The 23,319-nt window shown below is 44.4% G+C and overlaps 1 long non-coding RNA gene across 1 annotated transcript in view; it reads right to left on the bottom strand.

Annotated features, from left to right (window-relative positions):
• Positions 1–4,720: 4,720 nt before the first annotated feature.
• Positions 4,721–23,319, bottom strand: part of LOC138921953 (uncharacterized) — a 39,281-nt gene continuing 20,682 nt past the window's right edge. Inside the window, exon 3 of the long non-coding RNA XR_011434998.1 lies at positions 4,721–4,813. This is a non-coding gene — a long non-coding RNA (uncharacterized lncRNA). The remainder of the gene's footprint in view (positions 4,814–23,319) is intronic.

Raw genomic sequence — 23,319 nt, 5'->3', positions numbered from 1 at the left:
GACTCTCTATGGAAAAAGCAGGGATGGACGAGGAAGAGAATGGCTAGACATGTGGTGAGTCCCCAGAAGGCAGGTCTCCAGCCTAGGGGCACTCAGGACTTTGTGATGTCCTTGGTACCCACTCTGCCACTAAAAATCTGGATTTTTCACAAAGTCCAAGTACTCTTCCCTCCCAGTTTCAGTGATTCAGAGGGGTCTGATGCCTTGGGCATTACAGGAGGAGTTCTGTCTTAGAGAAAACTGAAGACTGAAATCTGTTTAAGGTCAGTGCTTTATATAGCAAGCAAGGCACTCCCTTCTCTCCTCACAGGCTCATCAAGCCCCAAGCTACACATAAGATGCCTACCCCCCCGGGCCAACTATCTTTAGCAATGCCCTGCTGACAGCCGGAGCTAACCAAGTGGGTCAGATGCCACAGCCAAGGGCAGGGAAACCTCTCCTCCATCGTGGCTCCTGACCCACAAAACAAATGTCAATTGTAGGTCACACACAACTATCAAAAGTGACTTCTGTTTGCAGTGACTGCTTCTTAAGGAAGGGTAAGGTGTTGGGCTCTGTTTTCAGCTTCAAGCAACCCACACCAGATAATTAAGAAAGTGGATCATAACACTTGATTCAACAATGTGTCCTTTTTTATAAAAATGCTTCATTCCTTCCGGTGGCTATTTAAGAAAGAGCGAGGGCACATGAGAGAGTGGGAATAGGGGTACAGAAAGGAAGACAGTTGGGAGGGAAACGGAAGATAGAAGGCGATTGAAAAAGATAAAGAGGGAAGACAGAGGTTGGCAGCAGGCGGGAACTAAGAAAAAGAAAATGAAATGGCAGATAGAAAGGCAAATGGGTATAGGACAGAAAAGGGAGAAAGATACAAAAAGGGAGAGAAAATCAAGCAGAGAAAATCGGAGTATCAGCCAGGCTAACTCCTCAACTTTATTGAGGAGAAAACTGAGGCCCAGAGAGGGAAAGTGATTTGGCCAAAGTTTTGCTGCTGGTTAATGCTTGAGCTGAGGCTAGAACTCAGGTGTCCAGACTCCCAGGTCAGGAGCATGTCCATCATAGCACAGGAGGCCTACATACCGGACTTTCTGGGAGAGGCCTGACATCGTTTGTTCAGGCAAGAAGTTACAAGGTGAATCTGACTCGAGAGAGGAAAGTAGAGAGCCCCAGATCCCACCAGACCAAGTGCAGGTAACTGAGAGACACAGCGTCATCAGCACCGGAAGTCTCAGGTCCACGAGGTACTGAAAAGCAATGGGGTGCCTAGAATGGGCTTGCTGGAGTCACTGGGTTGACTGGGGCAAATGGACACAGCCCTCTGAAGTTGCCCGTGGATGGATTCCCTTAGAAGAGGGAACCAATCCACAGGCTGGATATCTCTTCCCCCTCAGAGCACATTCACATGTCCACTACTAGTTCCAAGTACAGTGGTAGAAATGAGAAAACGTCAGAGGTTCCTGGGAAATCGGGGGCAAGTTGGGGTAAGTCTCCCCTACCACAAGTCGACCCTTGGCTCACTCCACTCTGCCAACTCCAGACTAAAAGAGAGATTCAGGCCAACTTCAAGGTTGTCTTTGGATTAGGGCCCCTCAAGCCTGATTGTTCCAGAAAGTACTTCGTGGTTACCCCAGAGTAGTAGGCAATTCACTAGGAAGCCCAGTCTAACCTGTCCCCGTCTTGCGGATTCACAAACTTTTGACTGAACTTTGCCAGGGCTGGATATAATTAGGTATGAACCAGAGGTTCCTGAAGTCTGCCATATGCCTACATATATACCCATATGCATGTGTAGAAAATTCTTTTGATCCACAAATCTTATATAGAAAAGCTGCTTATAGTGAAGTTTCTTAAAAAGCCCTGTTCTAAGGAGCATTTATCTTCTTCAGGGGTAAATCTGGATTTAATTCCCACTCAGCCTCATCAAACCATAGAGGCCAGTTTCCTCAGTCTCCTATTGTTCTGGACTGAAAACCAGTCTTCCCTTAGTTGAATCCCAGAACCTTGGTTTAGAGTGGGATGATCTGGGGAGGCCGTGAGGAATGTGACAAAGAAGAAGTGCTGTGAATAAGTACTGAGACGTCCTAAGCAGCAGAAATATCAGAATATTGTGACTAGTACATAATAGATGCTCAATAAATATTTGCTGAGCGGGCTGTCAGAGTTCTTTGATATCAGTTAGCCTAATATCATTTTGCTAAAACCCAGAGAGAGGCAGTGACTTGTCCAGGATCACATGGCTGGTCAGTGACACAACCTCCACTAGGTCGTAGGTTGTTCAAAAGAGGAGTTTAAAAAAAATAGAATCCTTCTAGAATCATAGTCTCTTAGAATTGTCAAAGTGATCTCCTCGGACCTGGCACCCAATGATAGGCTGAAAGTACTCATAACTACCACCCATTGGTTTTAGTCCTGCCCTCTGGTACGACATGGAAGAAGCCAAATCCTTCTACTTGGTAAGGATTTGATGACAGTCAACATAGCCTCTCCAAATCCCTGGTTCCTTCAACCATTGTCCACGTGACACCCTTCCCACTCTCCATCTTCATTACCCTCTTCTGGATTCATCAAAATCCCTCCGACAGTGATGCCCAGAAGCGAGTGCCACCCTCTGAAGGGGCCTGCCCGGGCCAAGGCAGGGGCATAATGGGCTACTCCGCTCCTTCCTCTGGATGTTATTAGATTGGGTTGGCTATTTTACCAGTAACATGGCATTGTCCACCCTTCCTGTGGTCAGTTCAAACCCCCAAGGTCTTTTTCACATGAACTGTTATCAAACCATGTCTCCCTCATCTAGTTTTTGTGCAACTGAATATTTGTAAACAGCGCACAGTACGTGTGTCTGTCCCACTTTCCCAGTTCTGATCACTGAAGGAAGACGCCATCAAATTCTTCTAGGCCAGAAAGCCTAGGTCTAAATGTTGAACCTTGAGCTAAACGTTCATCCACAACCTTAGCTGTTTTTCTACCTAACCTATTTTGATCTATATGCAAATTAAATGAGGATAACTTCTACAAACTGCTGAAGCTTAATGGTTTAAAAGATAGCATGTGTGTTGAGGAGAGTGGCATTCATTAAGTGACTGTTGTGTGCCAGGCATTGGTAAGTGCTTTTTTCCCTCTGATAAAGGTAGGATTGTTATCCCTAGTTTATAGACAAGGAAACTGATGCTCAAGAGATCCCACTGTTATTAAGGGGAAAAGCCAAGATTTGAACCTAGTTCTGAGTAACTCCAAAGGTCATGTTCTTTCATTGCACTAATGGTTCTTAACCTTGGCCGCACATTAGAATCATTTGGGGAGCTCTAAAGCCTCCCAACGCCCAGGTCCCACCCCAGACCAATTAAATCAGAGTCCCTGGAGGTGGGGTCCCGGCATGAGTAGGTTTTTAAAAGCTCCCCAGGTGATTCTAATATATAGCAGTAAAACCACTGCTTTATACCATGCTATTTCCTAGGTACATTAGTCTGGTGTAGTTCTAAATGCAACTGTTAGGCTCTCTATATTTTTAGCACTGGTTGCTTCAAAAAGCAAGACTGAAGTTATTTAAGGCACTAACATCAAACAAACAGTGATAGAGAGACCTAACCCTGTGGCTCCCTGTTCTGATGGAGGAGGTGAGGGCAGCCACCAAAAGTCTCCTTCTAACTTCGACCCCTTGAAACTTCCGCAGTTCATTTCTCTGAACCGTGTGCTTTCCCCCTGACTATCTTTAGTTCCAAAAGACAGGCCTGGCCTAACTACTGGGAGAACAGATTATGTACAGGTGGGTCCTAAACCTTCTTAGCTGCGGTGTGGCCTTTCTGTGTTCCTTTGTCTTATCAGGATGGAAGTCTTAGGACTTTCTTTTCTGAGCAGGCTGCACAAGATGGTGTCTGAGAAGTTTGCCTGGGGAACTGGGACTCTGTGTAGGTTTCTTCCTGTAACCCTCTGGCTGGTCCTTATATGGAGAAGCTCTTTATGAAATGTTTTCAAAATTAGGAACGGATATGACGCAACTAAGAAAATAATTTGTATATTAGCAGGAGGTGCAAATCCCCAAAGAGCCCATTGGAAAAATAAGAAACTCCGAGTCAATGGGAAGTTGTAAAACCCAGCACTGTGAGAACAAAGGGCCCACCATATGGAACAGCTTATCAGAGGCAGGGCAGTGGAGCCCATGTGAGAATAGCTCAGGCTCCAGAGAGAGACACCTAGATCTGTTGAAGGAGAAGTCAGGAAGTATTGGGGATGGTGAAAGAGCTGAAAGATGTGATTAAAGTAAATCCTCCAAAGATGGGAAAGTTAGGCTAAATGGCTTCTTCCTGTTCTTAATATGCTTTCTATTTTTCCTGGAGGTAGGCGTGGGCACTCTGGGTAATTTGCTTATTGCCCATGGCTCCCTGTCCTTCCGCCAGTGCTGGAACGGATTCTTTTGTCTGCAAATCCCGGATGTGTGTTTCTTCTTTTACAAGCAGTCAGGCTGTGTGAATAAAACGTCTATCTCTTAGAAACCATAATATGATCCTAGAGTCAGAAAGAGCCTCTTCTCATAGCTTTCCCAGATCCTCAACTGTAACAACCAGTAAGAAGAAAGGGCTTCACTGGGACTGTTTCCACCCACAGATCAAGTGCTGAGGAGAATGAAAGCAGTTAGATACCTAATTTAGGTGAAATACACATGTTCCCTTGGTCTGTGAAGAAAAATGGGACCAAGTAGTTTTCTTTTGTCTCTTTATTCTTTCTTTTTCTTTTCTTCTTTCTTTTGGCCTCAAAGGAGTCAGGTAATCTAATCTCCACAGACCTCCATTTCTCCTCAGTTTGCATGCACAGACACCACCTAAGAGATAAACATAACGTGTCAACACATTCAAAATGTTTCCCTCACATGGCTCTCATCTCACACTTCTTTCTAGCATTGGAGCCATGCAACATTTCCACAGGAGGAAGGTCTTAAAATAGCAAGTAGGAAACAGAGCCAGGGAGCCTGGTGCAGCTTTGCCCTGTGCCAGCCCTCAGTCCCGCTCCCCTCTAGAGGCAAGCCAACTCTTTCCATCCTCATACAGCTAAGGCAGGCGACAGGGTCAGATAATCAATGGCAGGTGTCATGCCCCATAATAAACCTATAGGAAACAAAGAGGAGCATACAGAAAACTCAAGGTTTGATTGCTCAGGGAGCAGTGTTGGTTGGCACGTTACAAAGAAGCCCTGCACGTGGGCCTGGATCCTTAGATCCCAGGTGCCCTTGGATCGGCAAGGAAGGTGAGAAGCAGAACGGAAGGGGCCCCAGGAACTGCTAGATCAGGGAGGCTGTGGCCAGGAGGGACTGGGCCGAGACAAATGCAATGTTTATTCAGCTTACAGCTTTCATTTTTCCTAAGTAATTTAAATAAGCTAAAGAAGAAAAAAATCATTCTACTGGATTGAGTCCATCACTAAATATTTGGGACACACGCTGAAAGGTTAGAAGCAAACTCCTGCAAAGAAATGATTGCTGGAATGAGGGAGTTGGCTACCAGAGGAGGCCTGGGACGAAGGCCAACAGTGACCCGAGAGAGAATCGAGAGCAGAGAAATGATCCATGAAGTTTCTTGGCATTTTCAAGCACTCCTGGAAAGAGAGCGGCTCATCAACTTCACTGAAGAATCTCCAAACAAATAGCTCGACTGTCTCCGTGTGTCACAGCCACAGAAATGGGCTGGAAAACACGACTGAAAGTTGTGAAATGAATATTTCAAGCCTGGTGACCGGGGCTTTCCACCACAGTTCAGGGTGCTTCTCCCAGCTTGCCCTAATCTTCAAGCTTACATGAGCGCCAGGCAGCGTACCAGGAGGAGCTTTCCTCTGTTCAACCTGGACCTACATTCTCTCTGCCTACATTGTTGTGCAGGAATGGATTTGAGCAATGATCTCCTTTGCCTCACAAACAAAACGAAACCCACTACTAAAATACTCCGACTAGACACTGACTGAGTTTTCAACAGATACTTCACAAGGAAAAGAGGGGAGGAGAAAGGAAAGGGACCGTGCAAGTCAGCGTCCCATTCGATTGAATTTACCCCAAAGCTAGAAAAAGCGTCAAGAGCAAATTTCCTACTTTGGAGAGCTGGGGCCACTCCTTTGCTTCATTATAGGAAACCGAGTGCTCAACTGGAGCCTAGTGGGAGAAAGAGGTGACAATGGCTGTGGGAGTTCTCATCCAGTAATCAGAGACCCAGGTGCTGACCCAGGATCCCATCCGAGGAGCCAAGGCTGAGTGGAGCACACAGAATGGACTGGGGCTGGTACAAAGAAGGGAACAAAAAGCGGGTCCAGGAATGAGGGGAGATCTGGACCCCCGCTACAAGCCAGAGTAGAGGCCAGAAGGTGCACGAGAAACAATGCTGGAGAGACTCTAGAGGCACTGGTGCCTCCAGGCAAGGCTCCGCTTCTGGGGCCCCTACCCGCTCTGTGGATAAAAGGGTGCTATGAAGGATGCACTCCTGGTGAGGACAATAACATCACCAACACGTTATTACGTGTTGTATATACTGAAGTATATACTCCTGCTCCCCAGAAAGAGATGAGAGTTTAATTGGGGGGAGCGCAACCCCGAAAGCACCTAACACAAAACTAGAAATGGAGAGGCAGGCACAAAGGCCTCCTCACCAACGTCCCCTAGAGCAGAGCAAAGCATTACCGAGGGGCTATTTTCATGGCAAGAGGCTCATGCGCACCTTTAATCCTGAAGGAGCAAGATGAAACGCCCTTCAATCTCTGTTCCAAATCCATGCTTAAAATTTGCTTTAAATGTTTTATGATAAGGGATACAAAGCCTTGCTCTGCGTGCTTTCTAAGGATTTCTTCTACCGAAGCCATTTGTAACTGTTGCAGGGTGTTGGAAGTATAGGCTTTAGCGAAGAAAATCAATTGTGTTTTTAAACCCCAAGTAGCACAGAGCTAGCAGGCACCACCGGGAAGGGAAGTTTCTCAGTTCCTCGAGTCGAGGCAGGAGTCTGTTTCTTTGGATTGGGACGCCTCTAGCAACAGGGCTTTGGGGTTTCATCTCAAAATATTCTAGGGAGCAGACGGCTCACTCTGGGGTTCTGTTGTGTGTTAATGAGGGGTGGATAGAGAATGAGGGGTGGACTCATGAAGCTGAGTGAGCACGGCCAGGTCACCACACTCTGCCTCTCTGGGTCACAGCCTTCTTAGATGTAAACTGGGAGATCTGAACTAGAGCAGGCATGGCAAACTTTTTCTGGGAAAGACCAGATAACAACTAATCCAGGAAATGTGGGCCACATATGGTCTCTGGCATATTCTTCTTTCTTTTCTTTTTTTTTTTAAAGATTTTATTTTTCCTTTTTCTCCCCAAAGCCCCCCAGCACATAGTTGTGTATTTTTAGTTGTGGGTCCTTCCAGCTGTGGCATGTGGGACGCCACCTCAGCATGGCTTGATGAGCAGTGCCATGTCCATGCCCAGGATCCGAACCGGCAAAACCCTGGGCTGCTGAAGGGGAGGGCACGAACTTAACCACTCAGCCATGGGGCCAGCCCCCTTTCTTTTCATTTTTAAACAGCTTTATCAAGATATAATTTGCATATCATACAATTCACCCATTTAAAGTATATAATTTAGTGGCTTTTCTATACATTGTACTGTGTTGTGCAACTATCACCATAATCAATTTAAAAATTTTTTTATCACCACGAAATAAAACAAACCTATACCCATTAGCAGTCATTCTCATTGTCCCCCATCATCCCCTCCTCTAGGCAACCACTAATCCACTTTCCATCTCTATATGTTTACTTATTCTGTTCATTTCATACAAATGGAATCAGAAATTATGTGGTGTTTTGCAAATGACTTTTTCACTTAGCATAGTGTTTCAAGGTTCATCCGCAGGGTAGCATGTATCAGCACTTCATTCCTTTTTATGACTAAATAATACTTTATTGTATGGATATACCACAGTTTGGTATCCTTTCATCAACTGATCAGCATTTGGGTTGTTTCCACCTTTGGGCTATTATGAATAATGCTGCTATGAATATTTGTGTACAAGGTTTATGTGGACCTGTGTGCTCAATTCTTTTGAGTACATACCTAGGAGTGGAATTGCTGGGCCATTTGGTAACTTTATTTTTAATCTTTTGAGGAACTGCCAGACTGTTTTACAAATTGACAGCACCATTTTCCCAGCCCACTAGCAATGTATGAGTTCAAATTTCTCCACATTCTCACCAACACATATTATCAGTCTTTTTGATTATAGCCATCCTAGCGAGAGTGAAGTGGTATCTCACTGTGGTTTTGATTTGCATTCCCTAATGACTCATGATGTTGAGCATCTTTTCATGTGCTCATTGACCATTTGTATATCTTCTTTGGAGAAATGTCTATTCAAATCCTTTGCCCATTTTTAAATTGGGTTATTTGTCTTTTCATTGTTGAGTTGTAAGTCTTCTTTATGTATCCTGATACATATCCTTTCTGAAACATAGGGTTCACAAATATTTTATCCCATTCATTGGGTTTTTAAAAAAATCCTTTAAAAATGTAAAAAACACTCTTAGCTCCCAGGCCTTACAAAAACAGGTCACTGGCATAATTTGACCACCGACTGTAGTTTGCTGAGTCCTAGTCTAGATCATAGGTTTTCAAACTTTTTTACTGGTTCAAACATCCATTGTTTTACCTTCCTGGGAACCCCTTTCTCTGGTAAGAAAACCTAGGTTTTCTTTTGGGGAACTACCTCTCCCCCATTTCAATGCTGCCTTGGTGGGAATGTCAATGAAGATTTCTTACCTTCCTCTGGCCAAGGGGTGAACAGATGAATCAAGCTAAGCCAGCCTCTCTCCAGAGACTATAGATGTCAAGCAAAGTATCAAAGGGGAGAAGACCAGTGGGAGCTGATTGATCCCAGCAGAAGGAGCCTGATGAAGCTGTCCCTGAGTTCCCACAGCTGAGATCACCAGAGCTGCCCTATTCCTATACTTTCTGAGACCTGGTAGTTTAGCTTTTACCTCAACTGCTCCCATTTCCTTACAAAAGCCTTTATCCCCCATTCCCTTTGCTTGTGATCCAGAGTCAATCGCTATCACTTGTACCTAAATGATACAACAATCAACCCCTTCTCCAAGCAAGACCGTACACTTCGCCCCAATCTATACAACAGAAAAAAGTTAGGAAGCTTTGGTTGAACAGGGGTGGGAGCCCAAATACCTTCCTGCTAAGGCCCTCCCACGGCAGTCCCTGAGGCATCTCCACATCACTGTGGCACAGTTTGAAAACCTCTGGACTAGATGCCACTAAGGTACCTTCAACTCTGGTACATTACGATTTGATGATTCTAAGAAGCGGGTGAGAGACGATGAGTTGGAGGGCAACATAAGTCTTCTGATTAGTCGGGGGTAGCTGTGTCAATGAATCTCATGAAAGAGGATAAAATCAAGAATGCAGAAAGAGACAGGCAGCATTCAGAGGGCTTCCAAACCAAATGAAGTGGCTGAAGAAGAAAGCTATGAACAACTTAGAGAAGTTTAATTGGAAAGTAAGCAGGTGAGAGTATGAGCTAAGGATTTCTCTTTAGAGAGAAATAAAAGAAAGAATAAGCAATCCAAAAAAGTAAATCCTTGTTAATGGAAAAAAAAATACCTACCAAACTATACCTTGAGTTTAGCTTTCTCTCTACTGATTGTTCTATACACGTATCACCTTTGCCCAGGAATAATCCCTCCTTCAATGAGGATTCCAAGACCATTCAATGGAGAAAGAATAGTCTGTTCAACAAATGGTGCTGGAAAACTGGGTGTCCACATGCAAAAGAATAAAGTTGGACCCTTACCTTACATCTTATACAGAAAAATTAACTTACACAAATCAAAAACCTAAATTTGGGGGCCATACTGGTGGCACAGTGGTTAAGTGTGCATGCTCTGCTTCGGCGGCCTTGGGTTCACCAGTTTGAACCCGGGTGCGGACATGGCACCACTTGGCACGCCATGCTGTGGTAGGCGTCCCACATATAAAGTAAAGGAAGATGGGCACGGATGTTCGCTCAGGGCCAGGCTTCCTCAGCAAAAAAGAGGAGGATTGGCAGCAGATGTTAGCTCAGGGCTAATCTTCCTCAATAAATAAATAAATATATAAGTAAGTAAAATAAAATAGAAACCTAAATTTAAGAGCTAAAACTACAAAACTCTTAGAAGAAAACATAGAGGAAATCTTCCTGACTTTGGATTTGGCAATGGATTCTTAACAATGACAGCTAAATCACAGGAACCAAAGAAAAAATAAGGGCTGGACCCGTGGCCTAGTGGTTAAATTTGGCACACTCAGCTTTGGCAGCCTAATGGTAGTTCCCAGGCATGGACCTACACCATTCATCAGCAGCCATGCTGTGGCAGTGCCCACATGCAAAATTGAGGAAGACTACCACAGATGTTAGTTCAGGGTGAATCTTCCTCAAGCAAAAATAGGAAGAAGATTGGCAACGGATGCTAGCTTAGAGCAAATTTTCCTCAGCCAAAAAACAAAAAAAGAAAGAAAGGAAAGAAAAAAGATAAATTGAACTTCATCAAAATTTAAAACTTTTGTCCATCAACAGATACTATCAAGAGAGTGAAAAAACAACCCACAGATGGGAGAAAACATTTGTAAATTAAATGTTTGATAAGGGTTTAATACCCAGAAGGATATAAGGAACTCCTATAACTCAACAACAAAAAGACAAACATCCTAATTAAAATGGGTAAAGGACTTGAGTGGACATTTCTCCAAAGAAGATATACAAATGGCTTCCGAGGACATGAAAGGATGTTCAACATCATTAGTCATCAGGGAAACGAAATTCAAAATCACAGGAGATACCACATCATACCCAGTAGGATGGCTATAATCAAAAAAAAAAAAGAAAAAGTAGGCACCGGCCCCTTGGCTGAGTGGTTAAGTTCTCGCACTCTGCTTCAGCAGCCCAGGGTTTCGCCAATTCAAATCCTGGGCGCGGACATGGCACTGCTCATCAAGCCATGCTGAGGTGGCATCCCACATGCCACAACTAGAAAGACCCACAACTAAAAAAAAATACACAACTATGTACCGGGGGAGCTTTGGGAGAAAAAGGAAAAATAAAATCTTAAAAAAAAAAATAATAATAACATGTGTTGACAAGGATGTGGAGAAAGTGGAATCCTCATGCATTGCTGGTGGGAAAGTAAAATGGTGTAGGCTCTGTGGAAAACAGTTCGCTGGTTCCTCCAGCGTTAAACATAGTACTACCATAGGATCCAACAATGCCACTGCCAGGTATATACCCCACAGAATCGAAAACAGGGACTCAAACAGGTGTTTGTAAACCTATATTCATAGCAGCATTATTCACAATAGCCCAAAGATGGAAACAGCCCAAGTGTCCATCAACAGGTGAATGAATAAACAAAATCCATACAATGGAACATTGTTCAGCCTTAAAAAGAAATGAACTTCTAATATATGCTACAACTTTGGATGAACTTTGAAAATATTATGCTAAATGACATAAAAGCCAGACATTAAAGGCATGTATGATTCTGGTTATGAAATATCTAAAATAGGCGAATTCATAAGGACAGAAAGTAGACTAGAGGTTACCAGGGGCTGGAGAGAGTGGGGATGGGGAGTTATTGCTTAATGGGTACAGGGTTTCTGTCTGGGGTGATGAAATACTTTGGAAATGATAATGGCGATAGCTGTACAACATTGCGAATATAATTAATGCTACTGATTCACACATTTAAAATGGCTAAAATGGCACCATTTATGCTATTTTTATCATAATAAAAATAGTAAAAAGAATGGGGCTGGCCCCGTGGCCGAGTGGTTAAGTTCGCGTGCTCCGCTGCAGGCGGCCCACTGTTTTGTTGGTTCAAATCCTGGGCGCGGACATGGCACTGCTCATCAAACCATGCTGAGGCAGCGACCCACATGCCACAACTAGAAGGACCCACAACAAAGAATATACAACTATGTACTGGGGGGCTTTGGCGAGAAAAAGGAAAAAAAAAATAAAATCTTTAAAAAAAAATAGTAAAAAGAAGCATTATATTTAACTCACCTGCAGTGAATATAATGGTAAAGAGGATTTCGGGGGTTAATGAGCAAGTCTCTGGGTCAATTGGATTAAGAATTTCCAAACAAAGAAAAGATAGGAAGGTGACCTTTATTATGAGGAGTACACATCAGGAAAACAAGAATTCCGTCTGCAGAAGGAGAGAACAGAAAACTCATGGCTTGTCTGGGACCCCTGCTAACCATCAGTCTGGAGGAAGTACTTCAAGTACACCAAACACAGCACGGGGTCCCTCAAGTGCTCCCAGTCCCGTCTCCAGGGACCTTGCCCTCAGTTCTTTTGCCCTCAGCACTGCAAAGCTTAAAAGTTAAAGCTACTATTAAGCCGAAACCAGACTGGGAGAAACCAGTGAGGCGAAAGCAGTAAAAGGTGGCCGAGAGATATGGGGGACCCTCTCTTACCTGATTTCAGAAGCTGCACAAGAAAGTATTGGCAAGAGATACAGTGAGACAGCATAACTGCAGAGGACACCAAATTCCGTGGCCACCAAAGAGGAACCTGAACCACACAGGACCCACAAGCTAGTGAGAAGCCCGGGGGTTGGAGACCCGGATATGAGACTAGTGGGGCTCAGAGCGACATGCCATATGCCCCGAGTGTGAATTGAGTCTATGTGCACCATTGCCGGCGGGGGTTTTGCGGACATGTGTGGCACCTGCTCACCACTCAGGCCCTGGACTGTCCCATGGTCTAAGGTGGCCTGGACAAACTGTATTCATTTTCATCTGTGTCTCAGATAAAACACATACCTTTCCATTTGGCTCATGAGACCAAGTGAACCAGAGTCAGTATCTGCTCCTGTCCCAGCCCCCTCAGTTTCACTATTGGCCGGACTCCACCGCTTAGCGACTCGCATCTGCCAGTTTGAGGCTGTCCACATCCCAGGGCTGGTTCTTGCAATACCAAGAAATACAACAAACTTTTGGACAAAACTGACATTTGGTCTACATTCTCTAGGTCTTCTCATTTGAGTCTTGTGTTTGCTGAGCCGAATGCTCAGGGTTCCTGGGTTCCTGACCTTCTCCTTTGTCCCACCTTGTGGTCCCTGTGGAACTACTTCCCATTCCCTTCTCCTTTTCAGTTTTGGGAAGGGTTCCCGTATGCCCCCCTGCTCTCGGCCTCACTGCTTACCCTCACCACCAGGCGTGTGTGGACCCTGATCTGGGCTCTCTGGGCTTGGCCCTACTGCTTTATGTACACGTATTGTCCTGAGTGTCTTTATTGTAGTCCACCCTCCTGCTTCAGAACCCCAGCTCCAATTCAACCAAAAGTTTCATCTCTCCCACCACTCAATGATCAGCAGTGGCCTACGGTCCTAGCTCTGATAGAAGATACCTTCTTGCTCCTAGTGGCAATGAAACCAAGCTGTAAGCTCAGTCCTTTTAAATAGAAAATAGATATCTCTTAAAGGTTGTTTCAGGAAGCCTAAAATTATAAAATGATGACAAACATCCCAAGAACATATTTTACCCCCAGTTACTTTTGGAGCTAAACATGGTCACAAAATATCCACTGGCAACAGCAATGGTTTACCCAATAGACAAATTCAACTCATGCTTAGGACTCCTATAAAGCTAGGCACCCCCCAAAAATAGTTGAAGCATTTGAGATTTGGTATTTCAAAAATAGAATTTAAGTAGTCATTATGGAAAAATTAGAACTTTGTTGGGCTTCCTTACACTTATTTTCAATTTAATATTGTTTTTAACTGATTTACATATAATTTCAGGAGACATCATAATCTCCTCCATACCTAGGGTCTCTAAAGGTTTTTATTAAACCCTGGATGGCCGCTTTGTTACAGAGTTCTATGGATTCCCCATAGTCCTTTGGGAGCTACCTGGGCAACGAGGACAAGGGAGAAAAATGATTGCGTTCAGGAATGGGTTAGGTCTAGGTTGGGACATTTGCTTCAGGCCTTCTCTTGGGTACAGAGGCTGAATAAATGAAATTCAAAGCTAAAGCAAGGCTAAAACTAACAGACATCCAGGTTCAGGTTTCAGCGAGTCACAGAAAGGCAACTTAAGTTCAAAGAACAGGCATTTGGCTCTATGTTTTTTCTGTTTATAAAGAGCCCTTGTGAAAAGAAAGTTAATTTCTGTGACTCATAAACAGAAGATCTCCAAAGCTCCATAAGGTTTCTATGCAATTATGTCAGAATAACTTGATTAGAAAATAAATAACTCCATGCTTCCTACAAGTGGATCCATGTACACAATGTGCACTCCATAGGAGCAGGGTTCCTTAACCCAATAGTGTTGGTTGTCAAGGAAAGAAGGGGGTTCATTTTGGTTAATAACTAGAGCATCTCTGCCTGCACTAGGGCACCCAAACTTGACTTCATCTGTGATTAGCTGCTAGCCACATGGCAAGAGCATTTGTGACATTGCCACACACCTGGGAAACAGCAGCTCATTCTTCAACCCATAGGTTCCAATTTGGGCTGCTAAGAAATTATGCAGGTAAGCCATCTGGAAGTTTCTGGGTATGGAAAAACCAAGTGACCCTCTGCATCAGAAATAGCTGAGAAGGTAGTGCCCTCTGTGACCTCACAGCACCATGACAGAAAATGGAGAATCAGAAAGGAAGACTCAGGCAAATATCCAAGAGACTCCAGTATTTACACACTATTTTACTTGACTTCTACATGTTGCTACAGCATCACAGGAAAAAAATCCCTTCCGCAAACATGACAAATGTGACCTTCAAAGAAGATGTTAATTGTACATACAGGTTCAAAGAACACACTAATTGCAGTATCTCCAGCACTTCATTCCTACAAGTTGTTTCTGAAGGTGATGCCAATAGCCAGTGACCCAAGGGAGCTCGAGGTTGACTGCAACCACCCTGCTTTGGAGTCTAGCCTGCTCCTTCTCTCCTAGGGCTTCCTAAAGGAAAGTACATGTGAGAGGGGCCTAGAGTTGGGGAACTCTGAGCAGCCAAAGCAGTACAGGGAGACTAGGACCTGAGGAAGACAGATAAACCAACAGAGGCCAAGGGAGGAGAAAAACTCAGCTTCATCCATTAAGGATGGATCCTGTAACTCCGGCCCTGAGCACAGAAGTGGAGAAGCCCAAGCTGGCTAGGGCCCTGCCTCTACATAGCTGTCTGGGCCCCTACGCTTTGCCAGTCAAAGATCCACTCAGCACTATCCTATTAAGTTCAAGCTCATATATCCACTGTCTACTCAACTTTTCCACTTAGATGTCAGATAAATTCCTCAAACTTAATATGCCAAAACCCAAACTCTTGATCTTTGTCTACCTCCTTCCCCAGACCACCCACAATCTTCTCAATCTCTCTTAATGCAACTCTATTCTTCCAGTTGTGTATATCAAAGACCTGGCATTATTCTTGACTCCTTATTTTCACTCAAACCCTACATCCAATCCATCAGCAAATACTGTTGACTCCACCTTCAAACTATATCCAGAATCTGACCACTTCCCATCCTCTCCACCTCTACCACCCTGTCTTGAGCCACCATCATCTCTAGCCTGGATTATGGCAATAGCCCCCTCAATGCTTCTACCTTTATTCTCCTATGTCTGCTCTAAACACAGCAGCCAGACCGATCCATCTAGATTGGAGGTCAGATCATGGCACTCCTGCTCAGCACCCTGCCGTGGCTCCCCATTTCATTCAGAGTCAAGGCCAAAGTCCTAACCATGGTCCACAAGGCCTCACACGATCTGGCCTCCCATCACGCCATCTTTACTGGCTCCCCCCTCATACATTCCACTCCAGCCACAATGACTGCCATATTGTGCCTCAAAAATGCCAGGCACACTCTTACTTTAGAGCCTTTGTTCAGACTGTTCCCTCTCTCTGGGAGTCTCTCCCCAACCCTAGATTTGTGTGGATTGCCCCCTCTTCTTCTTTAGTTCTCCACTCAAATGTTACCTTATCTAAATGACTCCCCTATTTAAATGCACAGTCCTTTCCCCAAGACTCCCTTTTCCTTTACCCTGCTTTATTTTTCTCCACCGTGATTATCGTTTATCGTTTAGTCTGTTCAGCTTTTTATTCCTCTAGTGTATTTGGATCTTGTGATGAGAAAAGTTAGGCTTCCTTCTCTGCTAAAGGCATTTCTGGCCATAGAAAACAGGAAGTTGGGGCAGGGAAACCTACCTTTTCTCCCAGAAATATTCCTCAGTGTCAGGTGTCTGCTTGCAAAGCCAGTCCTGTCAAGAAGTTTAGGGTGGGGTGGGGGGTTGCCCCACTATTCAGGACAAATCACACTGGGAAGGATGGAGATGAACAACTTCTGGGCTCCCATTCAGTGAGTTCTGCAGTTTGAGTAAGCCAGCTTTGGACTCCAACACTACTGGCTCACCCTCAAATCTCCTTTGTTGCCTATTGCTGTGAGTGAGTAAATTCTGTTGGAGAAGGGTCCTTCTCTATATTGTTCACTGCTGTATCCCTAGTACCTGGATCAGTACTTAGAACATAGTAGATGCTCAGTCAATATTTTTTGGCTGAATGAATGAACGAACCAGTGAAATGACCAAGTATACGAGGGTGAAATTGCTACCTGCTTGCCTCCTAATCACAGCTCTTTCTACACTTTTCTCCCCTATCCTATTGGTTCTCCCTGGCTTGGCTCCCTTAATTCTCTTCTGTCTGTGTTCTGCCTTATACCACACCTTTTCTTTGTCTCCTCTTTATTCCAGTCCCCAACCCAAGCTCTGCCTAAACTTCCAGCACAGTTGGCAGGGGCCTTGACAACAGCCCTCATATCCTGCTTGCTTGAGTGCCTACTATGTGTCAGGTGTCATACTAAGTGCGTTGCACACATTTTATTTAATCCATGGAACAACATAGGGATACATGCCTCCAAACAAAGCCAGCTGCCCTCCACACGCCCTCAGATTGGGCCTCCTCCCTCAGAGCAAGGGAGAGGGTGCTTTTTCTGCCCTGTGCACGCTGAATGTTGAGCTGGCCAACTGTGCCACCTTGGCCTTGCCTTCCACAGTCCCACTCAAGTTCCTTAACAAGAAACCTCCCAGAGTCTAACTCGCTCCACTCATTGTAAGGCCCAAGTTCTGACTTCCCAGGATGCCTTGCACTGAGTACACCTCAATGATGACCCATAGAAGAACTGAGGCCCGGATTTCAGCTGCCAACTGTAGCTGATTTTCCCAGAACCCAAATTCTCATCTTGCCCTCTGACAATGCAGCCCAAGGGACCCACATCATTGTGCAGTGCACATTCTGTATATTTTGTCTCTAACCAAAGATTTAAAAATCCTTGCCTGGGAATGGAGTGAAAAGCATTTTTGGAAATATTCAAAACATGCCTCTCTGTTTCTCAATGAGAACCAAAGCTGAGGATGTGACGTTTATAGGACATGTCAGTGGAAAAGATTACTTTTCTTAAAATACATTTGTTAAATGATAGGTAAAACAGCAAACGGATGGGAACCTACAACTGGGAGACATCACAGGAAGAGGGAAATATGATTTTTATTATAAACATATGCATTTTATTATTTCTCCCAGTGAGGATCAGGATTGGGAATCTGCAGCTGTGAAAGGGCAAGGAGAGAGCAGTATTTTTAGACCTGTCACTTTAAAATATACCTTCTCCTGCTTTGCTGCAGTGTTTCTCTAAACGAGGCCCTCTTGGAGCCTGAGCACAGGCGAAGATGAATATACATATGAAACAGATGACTAGGAGGCAGTTCCTCTTGCCCTCACAAACACTGTCTAAAATAGAGCTTGGCTTGTCACCGCCCCTAGCCAGGACCGGCTCATTCCCCAGGCTCGGGCATTTGTGCCATTGTTCTTCCCATCTTGAACCATGGAAATCATCAGTGACTCCTCAGTCTCCCATAACTCTAGTCCTACCTGGTACCAATTCCTGTTGGTTTTTTCTCAAAAAGTCTCTTCCAATGAGTACAAACGTGACAACCTACTGCTTAGTGGGGCCACCCATGTGCTATAGACACATCTCCTTTCGTCTACACCGCTTCCCTATGAGGCAAGCAAGAGGATTAGCCCCAGTTTACAGAGAAGGAAACTGAGGCTCAAAAGGGTGAGGTTTCTTGCTCAAGGTTACATAGCTCCTAAGTGGTGAATGGAGGGATTTGAACCCAGGAGTATCTGGCTCCAAAGCCCTTGCCTATGCCATAGTCTGTGCTGTCTGTCCATTTTCCCAGCCTCCAGGCCCCAGCCTAGGCTAAGTGTTAACTACTGTATGTCTGCATTGCTGCAACGCCCGCTGCCCAACAACTCCAACTCCTGCACACAGACCCACAGCATCTGCCACAAACGCTTCTTTCTTTACATCCATGTCTTTCTAGGGTCCTCTGTATTGCCTGAGGATCATATTCCAAGATCCTTATCATGGCATTGAACCCCCTCCCTGAGCTCACCTTTATCTTCAACTTTTCTCCAACAATTACCCTCCCTCCCTCCCTCCCTCCCTTCATCCTCATCGACCCAGCACTGGCCATGCTCATTCCTGCCTCAGCATCTTTGCTCATGCTGTAATCCTCCACCTGGAACGCCTTCTACCCTCACCTCCTTCCCAGACCTTCAGCGATGACTTCACAAAAATGTGAGCCCTCTTCCACCGTAAAATCCATGGTTTGAGTCTACGCTCTGCTGTAACATTTTCTAATTGTGCTGTGTGTCTCTCTTCTCCTCACAACAAACTAACATACTGCTTCTCCCCTGGTGCCTGGCACTATATTGGGCACAGAAGAGGTGGCCAGTAGTTTCTGGCCTGTTTTGACTTAGTTCTATAAAGTGCCATGCTAACGGGGTTTCCTCAAAGAGGAGGGCTTCATAGGAAGGGATGTGATTCACATGGAAGCAACTACTTTGTTCACAGCAGTGCCGGCATCTCAACCACAGCGAGAGCTGACTGTTCAGAGAGCCGAAAGCATTGGATCAGACCTCTCAATCAAGCGGTTTGGTTTGTTTGTGCCCTTAAGTTAAACAGTCTCTTCTTCCTTGTGGCATTCAGTACCAAAGGCCTGGCGCAAGTGGGAGTGACAGGCACTTTATTATTGACATGTCATCGCCTACATGAGACTCCTCTGCCAACAAGAAGGCGATTTCTCCAGCCACTCTGGAAATGACTGAATTATGGGTTTGCTCAGTCTTTCATGCTGCCAGGCTCACATTTTCATTTACTCCTCTCACTACCTTTGGCATGATTTCCACACTGGGGAAGGCACAACTCTCTCAGGCTCACAGCTCCCTAGGGACTCTAAAAAATACCTTGCCTTAAACTTAAGATCTATTTTGGTTCATAGGAATCTCTACCCCTACCCCTGCCCACCCACCCAGGCCACTTTTGAGGTCTCAGGCCTGAAGAGAACACTGGAGTCCATATCCGCATCTTGGTCCTTGTTTTCAAAGCATTTCCTAGTGAAATATCGTCATTTTGGGAAACAAGGCTGTCAGGAAGTCATTTCAGGCAAAAATCAAATCCACAGCACTCCACACAAATAACAAACAGCCTGCAAAGCCCTTCAGTGGGACTCCAAGAACTGCCATTTGGAAGGGAGGTCAGGAAGTGGAGCGTAAACATCTGGTGTTCTAAAGGGCTGGCCTGGGGGCTGTGCAGATGTGAGAAGCCATGGGCTCTGGGGCCTGGCCTCTGAGTACCTTCTCTTTATTTTTTTTCAGGACTGATTTTTGGCCACCAGGACACTGAGTCACCAGACCTCAATTAACACTGGAAATGCTACTCAAACAGATTGACTATTTATCAAGGTAATGGCCATTTGCACTGACTACTTTGAGTATTTATTTTTTAATTAGCCAAAGTGCTAATTTGCTTAGCATTTCATGGCATAATTGGCACTGAGAGGTCTTTGAATCTTCAGATGATCCCTTTTGTCACTCACTTTCCAATTCACGCTGGCTCCTTGGGCATTTGGCAGAAATGGATTAACTCGGTACAGTCCAACACCTTTCTTTCCTGAAACTAGTGTGAAAACAAAGCACTTTGACTCCTGGAGTGTCTCAAAAAGAAGATGATGTTAACAATAGTAGACTCTTCTCAAAACACCTTTCATTGGAAGAGTGCAGCATGTTTCACAAATATTACCTACTTAAATCTCCCAACACACCTGCATCCTGAACAAGAGCCATCCAGATAGCTCTCCCCGGATGAAATGTAGTTCCATCTAGAGGAAAATTCCCATGCGGAAGCTATAATTGCTAGAGTTGCAAGTTGATGGACAGTTTTTGGTTAACATCCAAAATTTTGCTAACACTGTAATGAGATCTTCATTGGAGGTCCCACTGGATCAGGATATCCCTTCTTTTCCCATCTAATTGGAAAGATGATGCTTCTACGCCTGTGCTTCTCAAGCGTAACCTATGCTCTGTAAGGTGCCTTCACTTTTCCACTGACTGGTTTAACATGTAAGAATAGGATGTGCTGATGCTGGGTGAGGATCCCAGCCAGCAAAAAAAGCAAATAGAAGGTGGAGGCAAAGGCTGACTGAATTTATTCTGACTTGATTGCTAAAAATTCCCCAGATGTCAACTAAGAGAATTGGGAGTTCTACTATACCACTGCTGCCACCAGCCTGGGCAAAAAGAGATGCAGCTGGATCCCAAGACCTAAAGCAAGGTAAGGGAATCCAGTCACAGGTATAAGAAGGAAGAAGTGACCAGAAGGGAGACAGACGAGAAACCTAACTGAAGAACATCACACCTGACATGGCCTCATTTCCTCTTCCTGTGATTCAATTAATGATACATTGATGGCTGCCCCACTGCCTAGTGGTTAAGTTCAGCGTGCTCCACTGCAGTGGTCCAGTTTTGGTTCCTGGGCACAGACCTACACCACTCATTGATGGCCATGCTGTGGCAGTGACCCACATACAAAATAAAGGAAGATTGGCACAGATGTTAGCTCAGGGTGAATCTTCCTCAGGAAAAGAAAAAAATTAAATAATAATAATACATTGAGAATTCCCCCAGTCCACCTTATTCTCCACCTAAAGGCACTTTCCTTGACACCCTGCCAACAAATGGCAAGGCTTGGGAAGCTCAGCATGCAGTGGATTCCTAGGGTGTTGGCCCCATGGGAGTTGTTGTTTGCTTGTTTGTTTTTACCATGGCTCTCCCTCCCTTGGTGAATCTTGACTTACTTGGTAGCTGACCTTGGTAAAGCCTCCAATGCCACTCTGCAATCTTATATTTGCCCCTAGTCATCTGTACCTCCCATTCACCACAATGACTAATCCAAGGTTTACCACTCTTCAAATCCCAACCCCACCTCTGCCTCCCTCACTCATAGCAGGATGCCTTGCAGGTGTCCTTAAGGAGCTACATGCCATCAAGTGTGAACTTTTTCCTTCCTCCCCCTGTCTCCAAACTTATGTATATGTATGTGTTTCCAAACCTATCATTTCTTCATTTCTCCGCAGTGTCAGCAAGGGGTGTCCCTTCTCATCTCCAGTGTCTTGATGTCAAACCCTCCTTTCTTCTGAGTCCTTGCTACATGGCTCATCATGTCTACCTCTTATGTCTTCAACCTTTCCCTCTTTGCTTGCTTCCACCACCCAACCTATATTTATGCTTAAGTCTCAATTTGGGGGAAGTCATCTTCTTCCACTTGCCTTCCAAATGTGGGGTTCCACAGGGTCCTGTCCTAAGCTTCCTCACAATCTCCCTATCGATCTCATGCACTCCTATTATTCAAGTACCTCCAAAACACCAAATATCCCTCAAATAATATCCACAGCTCTCTCCCCTCATTTTCATATGAGCTCCAGGCCCATATTTCCCAACGCTTACTGATGTTAGCTCCACCTAGATATCCCCTAGGCCTTTCAAACCCAGCATGTCCAAATTAAAGACAACTCTCCCACTTCCCACTCTCGACCTGTTTCTTTATCTCTTTTCCCTTTCTTGATTGATAACAACAGCATCCACCCAGACACCCGGGCCCAAAACCTGGGAGTCCACCACTGATAACTCTCTGATTTTCCACATTACACTGAATGCCTACCTGTCCATTCTACTTCCTTAATGTCATTATCTGGTAATTCCACTCTCTCTATATATATTTTAGTAGTCATTCAGTCTTATTATGTCACTTCTACCTGCTGAACAATTCCAGTGGCTTTGTTTTTTATTCACCTCCCAACTGTGCTATTTTAATAGTCACCTAATTGGTCTCCTTGCTTCCTCTAGGCCCCTCCAATCTGTGCCCCATACTGAAGACAGAGCAGATTTCTCCTTCCTGGGGACTAACCTAGCACATTATCTTCCCTCTGCCCATAAGTCAATACTTACAATAGCACAAATGATACATTGTAATCATCTTTTTACATGTCAGTGAGTCTCCCACCAGACTGAGAGGTGCCCTAGGGCAGGTTCACTCTTTACTCTAACCCATCTTTAATTCAGAGCAAATAAATGTATGTGATTCTATTTGGGTGCATCTAATAGAAGGGCAGCAAAACACACTGTTGCCATATCTACCAGAACGGCCAAAATTTACAAAGGCAGATAATACCAAGTGTTGGAACAACTGGAATTCTCTTCCATTCTTAGGCAGAAATTGGCACAAACACATTGGAAAATTATTTGGCAGTATCGTAGATAGATAGATAGGAGATAGATATATATCTTAGGAACAAGCAAAATTCACTGCTAGATATATTCCCACCATAGATGTGCACACATGCGTACCAAAAAGACATATACAAGAATGTTCATATAGCACTATTCCTAATAGTTCCCAACTGGAAACAACACAAGTGTCTATTAACAATAGAATGAACAACATTGAGAAGGATAGAACTATTTCTATAAAAAAGAACATGGATAAAAAGAACATGGATAAATCGCACACATGTAACGTTGAATGAAAGAAGCCAGATACAAAAGAATACATACGATAGAATTCCATTCATACGAAGTTAAAAGAAAGGCAAAATTCACCTATGGCATTAGCTGTCATGTTAGTGACTACCCTCGGAGAGGGATAAATGACTGGGAGGGGACTTTAAGGAGGCTTTTAAGATGCTGGTAATGCTCTGTTTCTTGAACTGGGTAATAGCAACATGAGTGTGCTCAGATCGTGAAAATTCATTAGCTGACACATAATTAGTACACTTTTTATGTGTATATTATACTTTATTAAAAAGTTTACTTTAAAAAAGGTATATCTTGAACATTAGCCATCTTTTCAAGTTTTAAGAGTTCCTCTGTTTTGGACAATGTTTAGGTGTTCCATTCATGAGCTGTCTCTTGAGATCTCTCCCCCGTTTCA

Source organism: Equus caballus, chromosome X, assembly GCF_041296265.1.
Source record: "Equus caballus isolate H_3958 breed thoroughbred chromosome X, TB-T2T, whole genome shotgun sequence".
In the NCBI taxonomy this organism is placed as follows: Eukaryota; Metazoa; Chordata; class Mammalia; order Perissodactyla; family Equidae; genus Equus; species Equus caballus.
This window is presented reverse-complemented; position numbering and strand designations above follow the sequence as displayed.